This window comes from Lissotriton helveticus, chromosome 10, assembly GCF_964261635.1.
Source record: "Lissotriton helveticus chromosome 10, aLisHel1.1, whole genome shotgun sequence".
In the NCBI taxonomy this organism is placed as follows: Eukaryota; Metazoa; Chordata; class Amphibia; order Caudata; family Salamandridae; genus Lissotriton; species Lissotriton helveticus.
The window spans coordinates 889840825-889855108 of NC_136071.1; the positions used below are offsets into that span (position 1 = coordinate 889840825).

At 42.7% G+C, this 14284-nt stretch overlaps 1 protein-coding gene across 5 annotated transcripts in view; it reads right to left on the reverse strand.

The window, feature by feature from the left end:
• The window catches only part of ULK4 (unc-51 like kinase 4), a 2246396-nt gene that overhangs the window by 2054248 nt on the left and 177864 nt on the right, over window positions 1-14284 (reverse strand). The window lies entirely within an intron of this gene.

The following is a 14284-nucleotide window of genomic DNA, read 5'->3' on the forward strand; positions in this document are numbered from 1 at the left end:
TGTGTGTCCTGAGTGTTTGACCTCTTTCTGTTTATGTCTGAAATGAGCTCAATGTCTGTTCGTGGTTTTTCTTGATGTTTTCAGTCTATTAAGCAAAATGTCTAAATGCTTAAAAACTAAAATTTAAATTCACATTCACTAGGAATAAAAAAAGCCTCAAAAACGAAAATTTTGTCTTATGTAGAAAAATAAACTTATAGTATTTTTACTTACATACATTGTATTAGAAATTACCAGGCAAGCGCTTCAGCATTTTTTGCTGAACTCAGACGCATTGATATGTCTTAGTTTGAAAAAGACTGTCACCATGCTCATGTTACGATACTGAGAGGAGAACTTATTACCTCTGAGCAAAAAGCTGTTGTCTTGGCAGGTCACAGAATAAACAGGAGAATTTATTCAGCCAGGACTTTGCCCTTAGCTAAACGCGGGTGAATATTTGCATTTCAGAATAGTGTTTTAAAAAAGAGGTTCCAAAACGAAGTTTCATTATTTTGTATTACAGGAAGCCATTTCAATTAAGGGTTTTCCTCTCTTTAAACATTTTTGTTAGCATATTCTTGGCTCTGTTGCTAAATAAAATGGTCCTTTTTTAGAAAGAAAAAATGTGGCGCCAAATTTTGTCATGTTTCAAATTAGGGTTCTGTGCTTAGACTTATAAATGAATGCGTCTAAAATGATAGGCAAGGGATGCAGCTTGCTTCTATATGTGAATTTATCAAAAATGATTGGGTTTATTAAAAATAATTATTAATTATGAAAAATAATTATTAAAAACAAATGCTACAAAATTCGTTTTTTACTATTCATGAAGCTTAATACTCATACTATGACCCCCTAGCATTAAAATTTAATTTCAGTTGTGTTGCACTGCATAATGAGGACATTAGCATATGAAATTTCACTTACCGCAGGCGTAAAAAACTCATTTTTCTAAGGATTTACATGAGATATGTCTAATGTCTAATCTCTGCAATTTGTAAAGAACATTCCGAGGATGATTAATATGTAACATTATTATAGGATATTTATTTTTAAGTGCCCCAAATATCAAAGTCGAATTTGGGTATTTTTGCCATTTAAAATAGCTTTAAAGTGCCTTAGGCTTCAGTAAATGCATACATTTAGGTATAACACAAATTTGCAGGTTGTTCCCATTTGGGGATGCTTTTAATGGCTCAGTCAGCCAATGTGCCTGGTGCAGAGGTTTGAGTTTAATATCAGGGTTGGAGGTTTTAACTCCAGCTGGACTTACTGAAACGTTTATCTATTTAAGGTTGCTGAAATGAGTACCATTGCATAGGGTAGTAGCACACATTTGTTCTAAAGCTGGTATGTTATGTTATTATGTTCTGCAAATTATTCACAGTAAATGTTTTAGTAATATAAGTATAGAAATAAATTATAGCCCCTACCAGGAGTAATATATATAACATGTGTTTTTTTTTTAAATAGAGTGAATTATTGCAGGTTAGGAGGAATTAGGAAGGTCTTTGACAAACTTCTTAGTAAGCAGAAGCTGGGGGCTAGGACAGCTGCAGAGGCTGGCTCGAGTCGCGCTGAGGTGTTATCTTTAGTTTCCTTGTAAACAATGGAGGGAGGCTGCCATGTCGACATCTGTGACCTCGTAAATTAGGGCCTTGTCTCTGTGAAGTGTAGAATGACCTTGCTAAATGGGCCTCTAAAAGGAAGGGTTTCTGGTTTTCTCCGTAAGAACATCAATAAAATTAAAGAAATTAATTACAAAGGGAAAATATAAAAAAAAGGGTTTGTTTCTTTGAAAGTCCCAACATCATGCTAAATGCTCTGCAAAAATGATACATTTGTATCTCTGCTCTAAAAAATAAATAAATAAATAATGTCTGCTAGTTGCTTTTATTTGACCGAAAATGAAGCATTGCATTAAGTCTTAGACAGAAAATAAGACGAAGCTTTTTATTGAAATTTTGAAGGCTACATGCCTAAGTGAGAACGAATTGTGGCGCAAAGATAACATGGAGTGTCAGTGAAAGAATTTTACTTTTGAAAAGGTAAAATGGCTTAATGTTGCAAACTGACTGACAAGATGGTAACAGTTAAGTAATGGAAATTTATTTTGTGTCTGTTAATGTGTATCATGCTTTGTCTTCTGATTACAAGTTATAGAGGATATTTGTTTGTTATGAGAAATGTCTCTTTTATGTGTTGTGTTTTTTTTTTTTTTTTTGCTTCTACCCGCAGATCATTCATGGGTTGTTCTGGGTGATTTTAAGGCTGACAAGACACGTGAGTTTGGTTGGTTGAAAAGTGATGTGTTTTTGCATAACTCCTTTGGAAAGGAATGTTCAGGTGGTTTTCATGTTTCTGTATTTGGTCCTATCATGAATTGTTCTTGGTGGTCCTGTATGTCAGAAGTGACACAGTAGATTGTATTGCCAGCCGATCACGACTGACTAGTGATCAGCTGTCAAAAGGAGGGTAAGGAAAGTAAAAGTAAGTGCGAGGAAAGTAAGAGAAAGTGTGTAAAAGAAAGTGTAATTTTGATTTTAAACCTGACAAATTAAGAAGGCCTGAATAGTGGGTTTTGGGCTGCAGGTTCACAGTGCATAAAGTACAGGACTTGAAGTGTGTGCGTCACCGCTCATTCACATATGCTATTGTTTGTCTATTTTTTTTGTGCTTGATATACAGCAAGTATATCTGATGGCTTGACATGTGCGTTTTGTGCGTTTTTTTCTGCATGTTTTTGTTTTATGTTGCTGCTTTTGATACTATTACAAGTTTACCTGTGTTGTGAAGGGATATACATGACGATGTGTATCCTGCACAACAGTTGGGTGAATTTGCGCTAAATTTCACAGATAAGATATTTTTTCATCCTGTGAGCAAGACAGACAACACTTCACCACTGCATGTCTATTTTGGCTATATAGTATTGAAGTAAAATAAAAGAGATATACAGGATCAAAGTATGTCACATACAGTTAGTCACGTTACTGCCCCCCCCACCCTTAAGGAACAGGCAGCCCTAAATTTATGTATCCTGATTGGACGTAAGGATAAATTATAGATTTGTGACTCTTGTACATGGTGACCTAATTTCTATATTACATTAGTTAGTTTTGTTCTGCTTCCTAAGTAGTGTATGGCTTTGTACCATAAAGGAAATAAGGTTTCATTTTTCCCTGAAGAAGGAACTGGCACATTAGCTGAGATTACTGTATATGGTTTAGCGGCCAGCGGTAGAGCTAACATTTCTCAACTATTTTTGATTTTTTGTTCACCCAAGTAATTTCTTGTTCTTCCTATGGATTTTTCTTTTTCTCCCCTGACCGATGTCACATCGTGCCTAGCGTTTGGGGATTTTAGCTGTGACCTAGTCCCATTTCTCTTTTCCATATTCCTTTCACTAGTCAGTCTTTTATTATTGTAGGTGTATTGTTCAGGTTCACACTTCCAGACTGCAGTAATGTACTAGGAACCCCCATATTATGTATAATTCCCTTTTGTATGACCAGACTGGTTTTCAAGAATTTTCTTTAGGCCTACTTCGATGTTTTCCAGTCTGACCGTCATGGTAGTGATGGACTGGTTAACTGACTCAATGCTATTATAAGACAAGTTTTCACATTTTGATCATTAGCCTGTGTATTGCATAGTGCATCTGATGCACAGTTATTAAAAGGGAGGTATCTACATGTCCCTGATAATCTGCATTATGCGATTTCTCTTTTGAAATGTTTTAGATAAGGAATTTAGGAACACCTATATGTAAATATTGAGAGAAAAAATGTGTTTACCCCATTAGACAATGCCACTATGTGTGAAGACATCCATTTAGATAGAATTCTCATGTAGTTATCTACCCTTAGATGGTAGAGGATATGGTCTCACATGGAAAACTAATTGAAGAGGCTAGAGGCACTGTGTTGCCTACTGCCTTTGTCTTTGTATTGCCTTTGTGAATGACAGTGTGTTCTAGACCAGAATTGTCTCATGGCATATGGCCACTCCCTCGCAGATTGCAGGCCACCTGCTTGCAATCCTCTTGTTAAAAACAAACTGTTTCTGTACTAAATTGAAGGAAACCAACAAATGTGTCCCATTTCCTACGTCACTAGGTTCTGCGGGATTAAGTCATAATAACCTGCGGACCTTTGATGAAAAGCTAATTCCCATCAGTGACAGTCTCAGCACCCAGAAAAGCAGCAAGGCTGGACAGCGATCGCCAGCGCGCCATCCATGGTAGCTCCAAAGAATCGTACTTGCTCCATCAGACGGCATTGAACATCAGAGAACCAGTTTCAGTGCAAAACAGCAAAAGAGAAGGATCCCTGTTGCTTCGAGGCTTCAGTTTTTCACCTGTCATGTGCTGGTAACCTCTGACAGTAGGCAGTCCATTGAGCCCCTTGGCCTGAGTTTTGGCCACACACCCCTTTTCCCTTTGCTCCAACGGAAGTGCAGTGCACCGGAGGATCCAAGAGTGGCAAAAGGCACTACATTATGGTGCCCATGAAAGAGCAGCCTGAGCGTTCTCGGACACTGAGTAATGAGTGTTGGAGCCTGAGAATGTAGACCCGGATCTGCATAAGATGATCTGTGCCCTTGATCAATGAAGAGCACACTATCTGTAGTGCCTGCCGCAGAGGAGAGATATTGGTGCACTGCCTTGAGACATTGAGACTTTCGAATGAACTGTGAGTGTTTGCCAGTAGGGCACTCCAACGGATACTGAGAAGGACCATTTTCATGAAAGGCCTGAATGAAGAGGCCCATGCGGAAGAAAACAACAGAAGCGGCGTTGATGGACAATAGAAGCCTGCCAGAGAGGCTTTGAACGGACTCTGGGCATAGCTGGTTGCACAAGTGATTTCCCGTGCGATTGCATAAAATGGGTGTTAGGAGACTGATTTTTGCTGTTTTGCTGGCATTGTTTTAAAGTAGTATTCTGTTTAGTAAAAGCAGAATAAAGTCCATTCTCTGTGGAAGAGTATCCCTTTTCATCTGAGAGCATTGATAAGGATCTCCACTGTTTCACCTGAGTATATAATAGCTACTGACAGCCATAGGAGCTAAAAACGTAACTAGATAATTTTAGGATTTGCTTTTGCTTAGTGTTGTGAAAAAGATAATTTTTGTTTGTAATAGTGGTCGTTACTTTTTCCTGTTGTCTATATGTTAATTATGACCCAATGCCTTGTTCTCTTTGTATTCCTGCTCATACACTTAATGAAATGTTTAGAATGGAAAATGCTTACCTAGCAATCAATTAGGATTTGCCTGTGTAATGGCAAAAGGAGGGTCTGAGGTTCCTTAATTTTGATTCCATTTTACATTCAAACTCCATTTTGTGTTGCCTTTACACAGGCTGCATGATTCACGAAGTGTTTCTGCCCTTTGGACTGCAACGTGTTGAAAACCCCCCCTGTCCTTGCTTTGAAACTCATTTCAGACACCAGCTGGCCTAACCAATTCTTGTCTGGACCACCTAACCCCTGTATCAACTATCTGTTAGCCTTTAGCATTCTTCTCGTGCAGTATCTTATCTTTTGGTCTTCGCTATTCTCTCCCTGTGTTTTCCTATTCCACAACCTTTTCCTTTGAAGTACGGAAACATGTTCTGCCATTACTGATTGACCTATAGGTGCTGTCATAGATTGACTTATCGGGTTGTGCAAAAGCATGACGTGAGGGGGATGTTCTGGTTTCATGATGCTTTGTTTTGAATGTTTTCCTATTTGCTAATATTTGGCAGATCTTGTATGCCCATGTTAAGTATTTTGCATGCTTGCAAAAGCTAGGACTGCCCCTTAATTTTATGCTGAAGTTTGTAACCCTAAGCATATAAAAGGCCTCTGTTTTCTGTACTCTTCAGACCGCCTCATTCAGTTGCTACGGCTTCTGTGTGACGTGGCCTCACTTATAAGTTTAATAAAGATGTCTTTTCCTATTTCAGCTTCTGTGCCAAGTTCTTCTTTCTATTAGTAAGTATTCTCTGAGAATGAAGATTTCAGTTTCTTCAGTAGGATGACAGACAAGACTACATTTGGAGGGGGGCCTGTGCATTTCAAAAGTGGCCTTATGAACTTAACTGCCCTTCAAAGGCCATTCTGGATATAACTATTGGGGCTCTGTCCTCAGGAGTTTAGAGGTGTTTTTGGTATTGGAACCATTCGATGGTGGGACTTCGACAGCAGAAACCATTGGGGCAGAAGGGACTGCAATGGGATTATCTGCAGTCTGTTGGGGGCCTGGGGCTTGTTGTGCTCCAGGAAGGGGACTATCACGTGGTGGATTTTTGCCAGGATGTTGCTGGGCTGCAGTCAATCGCCTCTGGTCGTGGCCCAGGGCCCTAAGCGCTCTCAAAGTCCACAAGATTGAAGTAACAGAAAGCATTTACCCAAGATCGTAAAAACTGTGCAGAGCGCGGCGTAAATGGATGGAAGTTGAAGCCGATTGGGACAAGTACTGTTCAAATGTATGCAGTAATCACACTGTGCAGAAGAGTATGCTCGTACAGATCAGTGGCCCACCTGGGGTGCCATAACGTGAAGAGTTCACTGAGTACTGGGGAAGTTTGCTGAGTCCGAGGGACCCCGAGCTTGCAACGGGAAACCTGTGCTAGGTTGCACTTCGTAGCGTGTGGTTTCCGAGGGGTGTTGGGAGATGTTTGCAGAGTCTGCAGGACCCAAGTCAGAAGCCTGGACTGTCTCCGACCTCCAGATCGGGAGGACGACAGTACAAGACATCACAGCCTCAGTCAGAGGTTGCCGGCACCCTCCCTCCCAGACTCACGCCACAAGGTACTCTGTTGTTGGTAACACTGTGACTGGACTAAAGTGGTCTCGTTGTGCCTTATGTGCACCCAAAGCTGGCTGCCTGGAGCAACTGCGGCTAGCACCTCCACCTAGGGGGAATCATTACTCTAAATTGGAAGAGCACCAGCTTCCAGCATCACAGTCTTTTGCCTACAGGGAGGATAGTGATCCCACACTTGTGAAGGTACCACGGGGTGCGTTGATGGCCTAATATGGATGGACGAAACCAAGTTACCGCTTTGATATGCTTAGGTGGTTCTGACAATCTAATCAAAGTGTCGCCAGCAGGCACAAGTGTATCATTGGCTGGTGTCGTTTGAGTGACTGCTGGCTGGGGCACGAGGTGTAGGAAGAACTCTGACTTCTTGAACATTAGAAGGTGTGATGGGTATGCAATATTGGGATATGCTGTGTTTTATGCTAATGTGATAGACGAAAAGTGGAATACCTCTTAACAAGCCTGCACATATGCTCAGTCGTGTTGATGTGGAAGGGATAGCTTGGATCAGGACTACCTCAGGAAAGTATGCACAGAGGTTTATGTCGCTTTTGAGGCTTGAGGGATAACGGGGCAAGCGAATACCTATGACTGGTATATATATGTTCATGCCTTTCTGCTGCTAATGGGAAAGTTCAGCAATTGAATATAACTGTAAAGCAGCAATGTACATGTCGTTTTGATTTTAATGTGTGTGTTATACAAAGACCTGTGTTTTATACATACAGTGCAGAGTCTTTTTGTAGTGTCCTCAAGGGCAGTGGTGTGGCAATACTTTACACTTTGACCCTTAGCATAAGCCTGACTGCTATGCACCAAGCTACCAAATACTGAGCACAGGTTATCTTAAGAGTGTATCTTACTCACCCTATCTGGGTAAGTGGATTCTGTCTGGCATCAATGCGTACCTCCGAGCCAGAAAATGCTGGGTCTAACAGTGATGAATGGAATGCTTAAGCCAAGAGTTCCCATCCATATGGGCAGTGAGAGCAGTAAAAGTAATTATCAGATCAATGCAAGCATTTCATCCATCACTTTTTTTCAGTGACAGAAGAGAATCAAGAAACAAACTTCCAGTAAAAACTAAGTTTTTTTCAAAAGCAATTGGAATTCCATTTTTATGCAGAAAAATATGTCAGCTAATAAGAAGAACTCCACTATAATCTAGAGGGTGATATTATCTTCTGGTGCCAAGTCTTGAAATAAAAACCAATTACATCATTTACATAATAGGACACTATCATACAAATAACATGTGGGTCTATGGTCAATATTTAACCTGGGGAAAACGTTTGGGGGGGCGGGGGTTAGTTATCTTTGGAAATCCTCAGGACCCAATTCTTACTATATTTCAGCGTTGGTTTACAAGTCATAGTCAATGGGTCAACTGTCAATGCAGAAATCTACCACAAATGTGTCTTGTATATCTGCCTTTCGTTCTAATTTCTCAATGACACTGCGTGAAAGGAAGCAAATTAAGTTGAATCAGCAGTCGATGCTAAGATTTTGATAAACCCAGTCACCCAAAAATCGATCACTCAAAATAAACAGGGTAAATGATTATTGTCTTAAAGGAATCCTTATAAGTCTTACTGAGACCAGTTATTGTCACAACTGGTCCCTTGAGTCAATGCTCAGGAGAGTGTGATACAGTTGTAGGGGGTTGCGTTGGAAAACTAAAATACATTACCTAGGATACCAAATTACAGGGCATGTATCTCAAAATGGGCCACTTTTGTATGAGATTTTTGGCTGGCAAGAAAACACAGTGGGGCCTGGGCTAACTAGCTGGAACTGAAATGATGAATTAGGTTACAAATAATGTAAAGATGTGATATCATTGGAAAGCTTAGCGCCACAGAAACGTTTTAAATGGTCTCGAAATAACAGAGACTAGTCTCAACCAATGAGATAGGGACTATGAACAATGGTGAAAAGAAAAAACCCTGGGTCTCTCTTGGCATGGAAATTGAGAAATATACAAGCCCCATCAATGTCAACTATGGAACAGGGTGAATGGTGCAATGCAGACTCATTACAATCATCATTCTGGAACACTTCATTTCGATCCTCGGTCTTTTAATTTTTGCACACATCTGTGCTTTGATTGTGGTAAACAGAAATGCAGAATCATTCTAGCTCTAGGTTAGCACAATTCCTCAAGGTATGCCCCTAGCAGACTTCTGTCATATGGTCCCTATTCTTTGTTTGCTTAGTCAGGGGCTAGCTTGCTCTGTAAGGGCAGGTCACAACAGAAGAGGTTCTCTAGATACTAAGCTTTACTCCAACTGGTTGTATTCCTTGTGCTCTTATTATGAAGACTTCGTGTTAGCTGGTGTGCTGATGATTAGCATTAAACTGTAAATTTATAGTCCTTGTCTCATCCTTTTACAATGTGAAATACTTTCAAAAACTCATGTTCAAAAAATAATAACATGTATAACCTTTTAAACTTTGGTGAGCTGGTGGGACCGAACAGTCCCGGACATCATATGCCCATTGGTGATGACACACTTCAACCGTGCATGAACCTTCTTTTGGCCGATGTTGAAATTACCACTTTTGGGAGAAAGGAGACCCTTGTGCGAAGCACAAGTTTATCAGGAAAGCTGTTGAGATAGGGAGGCTTAGATAATAAGGCCTGAAGCTCAATGACCCTCCAGGCAGATGTTATCCCCACGAGGGGGGCTGACAGGGGTAAGGAGCTTAACAGGCTGATTATGTAGTGGATCAAAGGGAGCGCACATGAGAACTGTTAAAACAAGATTTAGATCCCATTAAGGCATGATAAAGGGTGAAGGAGGAAACATATGTTGAAGTCCTTTTAAGAATCTATTTAGAACAGGGGATTTGAAAAGAGATGGCTGATAGGGCAACCACAAAAAGGAAGATATAGCAAAAAGAAAGCCTTTGAGAGTGCCTAGAGTAGAGCCTTGCTGGGGAAGAGAAATAATGAAAAGAAGAACCTGAGAAAGAGGGGCAGAAAGGGGTTCAATGTGTTGCTATGAATACCATGACACTCATTTTTAACAACGGCAGGTATATACTGTTTTAGTGGAGGAATGCCTGGTTGTCAAGATAACGTTGCAGACTTCATGAGGAAGGTCGAAAGCTGTCAATTGCTGCCTCTCAGTCTCCATGCAAGGAGAAGAGTTGACAGGATCGGGTGGAGGACTCTGCCCTGCTGCAAAAATAGTAGATCCTCCCAAAGTGGTAGCTTGATCGGAGGAGCGATGGCCATGCTTAACAGTTCTGGATATCTGACACTGTGATTCCAGTCCAGAGCCAAAAGGATGACTTTGGCCCAGTAGTTCCTGATCTTCTTGAGAACTCTGGGCAGAAGTGGTATGGACGGAAAGGTGCACAGGAGGTCTGAGCTCCACTCGAGATGAAAAGCATCTCTGAGTGAGAGCCACCTTGGAGACTCCAGTGTGCAGGACTGCTGAAATTGCGCATTCTCAGTGGTGGCGAACAGATCTAACCAAGGTTCTTCCTACAGCTGAAAGAGACCTGGCACTACCTCCGGATGGAGATGCCATTCGTGATCCGCTAGGCATCTTCGGCTGAGTTCATCGGCTCTGGCATTCAGAGAACCCATCAGGTGTTGAACTACCAGGGATATGACCTGAAGTTCCAGCCAGATCCAGAGATACAGGGCCTCTTGACAAAGGGTCCATGACCTCACCGTGACCTTTTTGTTGCAGTACCACATGGAGGTGGTGTTGTTCATGAACATCTCCCCTAGCCTACCCTTTATGGGGGGCAGAAAGGCTTCAATGCCAGTCGGGTCAACAGAAGCCCCAAAAGGTTGATGAGGAGTCAGAATTCTGCCAGAGACCAGAGTCCTCTGATATCCACCTCTTCCAGATGGCCGTCCCATCCCAGGAGTGATGCATCTGTCACTACCGTCAGATCTGATTGAGGAAGGGAGAGGGGACTGCCATTGACCCATTCGCGGTTCGTTAGCCACCACTTCAGATCTTTTACAGTTTCCTCCGAGATCTGGACCATATCGGAGAGATTCCACTGATGCTGCACCTACTGGAACTGCATTGATTCATTATCTTTGTGTCTTCCTGAAACTACCAGATTACTGGAAGCCTTCACTCAACGAGGCCACTCCAAGGGAATTCACCCCCATGATGGGGTGTCAATCCTTCTCCTTAGTCCTGAAGAAGACCCGCTTTGACATTTGTTTAATAACGCTGTTGTCAGGGTCGAAACATCGACGATAGTATATGGCTCAGTTTTATCAAGTCTTTTGGTCTTAAAACTATAAGCAATTGTGCCATTTACCGGAGACATTGTTTTTTCCATTGTTCTGACCACTTTTTCAGCGTATTTTCTTTTTAATAACTTGTACATAATCTACTTTCACCCTTGTATATACGACACTCCTGGCACCACAGTCACTGAGCACTTCTTTTCACTTTATTATATGTCACTACGATTTTGCATTAAATATTGACAGCATTATAAATGCATATTAAGATTGCTCTATTTAACAATAAGTAAAATTGTTTATGAGAACGCATACTTGTTCGTGTTTCTGTGTTCCAACCATATTGAATATGAGTGATACTTTATGATGTGTCTGCTATTTGTGAATAAATTGTTCTTTCCCAACAGAACCATTGTAGCTTTTCATATAGGATGGGACGAAGGCCTCTATATTTTTTACTGCAAACACAACAATGATGGACAGAATGTGGATCAATGTCACACATTCACCCCAGTCCAAAGATCTGGGCCCAAATCCATCGTTTTTCCACTCCACACCACCCTGGGTTAGACAATGGCGATATGCAAATCAGCACTGACCCTGTGCCCCATGGGAACAGTCCAGTCCGAACTACAAAAGCCATGCCCTTCCCAGAACGGAAACAAGCATCCGAGGACCGGCCCGGTTTCGAGGTAACACCTCTCTTCAGCCCGGCTAGCTTGATTCCAGTGGTGTGGAGTGCCTGGGACTCACGTCTGAGCATCCCCAGTACACTTAGAGCGGTAACTGCAAACACAACAATGATGGACAGAATGTGGATCAATGTCACACATTCACCCCAGTCCAAAGATCTGGGCCCAAATCCATCGTTTTTCCACTCCACACCACCCTGGGTTAGACAATGGCGATATGCAAATCAGCACTGACCCTGTGCCCCATGGGAACAGTCCAGTCCGAACTACAAAAGCCATGCCCTTCCCAGAACGGAAACAAGCATCCGAGGACCGGCCCGGTTTCGAGGTAACACCTCTCTTCAGCCCGGCTAGCTTGATTCCAGTGGTGTGGAGTGCCTGGGACTCACGTCTGAGCATCCCCAGTACACAGAGTGGAAAAACGATGGATTTGGGCCCAGATCTTTGGACTGGGGTGAATGTGTGACATTGATCCACATTCTGTCCATCATTGTTGTGTTTGCAGTTACCGCTCTAAGTGTACTGGGGATGCTCAGACGTGAGTCCCAGGCACTCCACACCACTGGAATCAAGCTAGCCGGGCTGAAGAGAGGTATTACCTCGAAACCGGGCCGGTCCTCGGATGCTTGTTTCCGTTCTGGGAAGGACATGGCTTTTGTAGTTCGGACTGGACTGTTCCCATGGGGCACAGGGTCAGCGCTGATTTGCATATCGCCATTGTCTAACCCAGGGTGGTGTGGAGTGGAAAAACGATGGATTTGGGCCCAGATCTTTGGACTGGGGTGAATGTGTGACATTGATCCACATTCTGTCCATCATTGTTGTGTTTGCAGTTACCGCTTTATATTTTTTATGCACCAAGAGCGGAAATAGCAACCATGACCCACTTCTGGCGTGGGCACCCTCTCTATGGCTCCCTTGGTCAAAAGCGCCGCAACTGCCTGGTTGAGAAGAGGCAAATGGTCCTCCGTCAGCCAGTCATAAGATGGTGGCATGAGGGAAGTGGTAGTCATGAAGGGGAGCGAGTAGCCCCTTCGGAGAGCTGCAAACCCACCTGTCTGATGTTTATGGACTGCCAGCAGGGCAGGTGATGGTAAATCCTGCTGCCAATTTGGTGCCCATGATGGTATGAGGGCAGGTTAGGAGGGTTTGAAGGCTGCGGCTGCAGGGGAGGTGGTCTTGCCCAACCGCTGGCTGACCAACTCATAGGGTAAGTGGGTACTTAAGAATAGGCCTCAGGCTCTACCCTGGACGGCATGGCTCAAGTCTGAGCCATACGACACCCTTCTGTGTCAGACCCAGGGATGGGGATGGCGATGCCGGCACCATCAGCCTTGGGACAGGTGCTGGGGAAGGTCAAGATAGTAAGACCGGCGCCGATATTCTTCCATTTGTGGATCCCTGGGGCCCAGCTGGAACCGGAGCCGCCAGCGTGAATCCTGTAGCGGGCCCTTCTAGACCCTAAAGGCCTAAATGCACGCAAGCGGGAATGGGCCACCCAAATACGAGGTGCATGGCCTCATAAAACTCTTGCCACAATCACTTTGTAACATCCCTGCATTTGGTGTTAAATAACTGAAGAAAAACACCCAATTGTTAACAGTAGCAGGCTAAGATTTTTTTTCATCTGACAACATTATGTTTTACACCGCTAGTTGTCAAACATGCCCGACTAAGAGGCTAATTTGCGTTGTGCTGTCAAAATGTCGAAATTCGGCACCAGAATTTATTTTACAGCCCGGGACTTAAAGGAGATATTTGTTGCATAGAAGAGGAAATACTGTTCTCTTGCTCCAGCCACACGTCTCTAAAAATCACTTTCCCAGATGACTCACCTAAGGTGCGAGTCCTAAAGCAATGCCTCCATAACCCTGGTGAGATAACCATCACAGGGCGTCTGAGCTGTGAAACAGTAATGTTTGTCAACAATAAGCCAAAAAGACCAAATGACCGCCCAGTGAATATCAGCCACTGGAACGGACTTGGTAAGAGCAGTAGAAGCAGTCATGGCCATTATGGAGTGGACACGAATGCCAGCAAGAAAGTCTATTGTGGCCAAAGCGTAAAAGATATCAATGAGAAGGGCAACCCAACGTGAAACGGAATGCTTGGCCATCACTATGCTTTTCTTGGCTCCTCTGCCTTCTGCAGAGATGTGCTGCCACCTTGCATGACTGGCAGCACCCAGCTTGCTAAGATCAAACAACAATAACACAAGGTCCGTCAGTGCCTATAAAGTATCCTCTAAAGGGGAAAGGTCATATATTAAACTAGGGAGGCTGCAATGAGGAAAAGAGGTTGGTCAGAGACCCACAAAACCCTCTCACTTGCCAATTCTTGTAGTGAACTTTGACTTCCGTGTACGTGTATCCTTCCCTTGGTAATGTTCAAAGTGGAGTACTCCAAGAGGCAAGGAGTTTCAATGGACAAATAATTGCCAGGACATAGTGAAGGAAGTGAAAATATTATGCGTGGAAAGACACAGTACGAGGGGGGAGTGAGCGGATAGAGTAGGTGTCACTTTGTTGACATATTTTCCTTCTCCTATTTGTTTTTTTTTACAACATAAAAACAA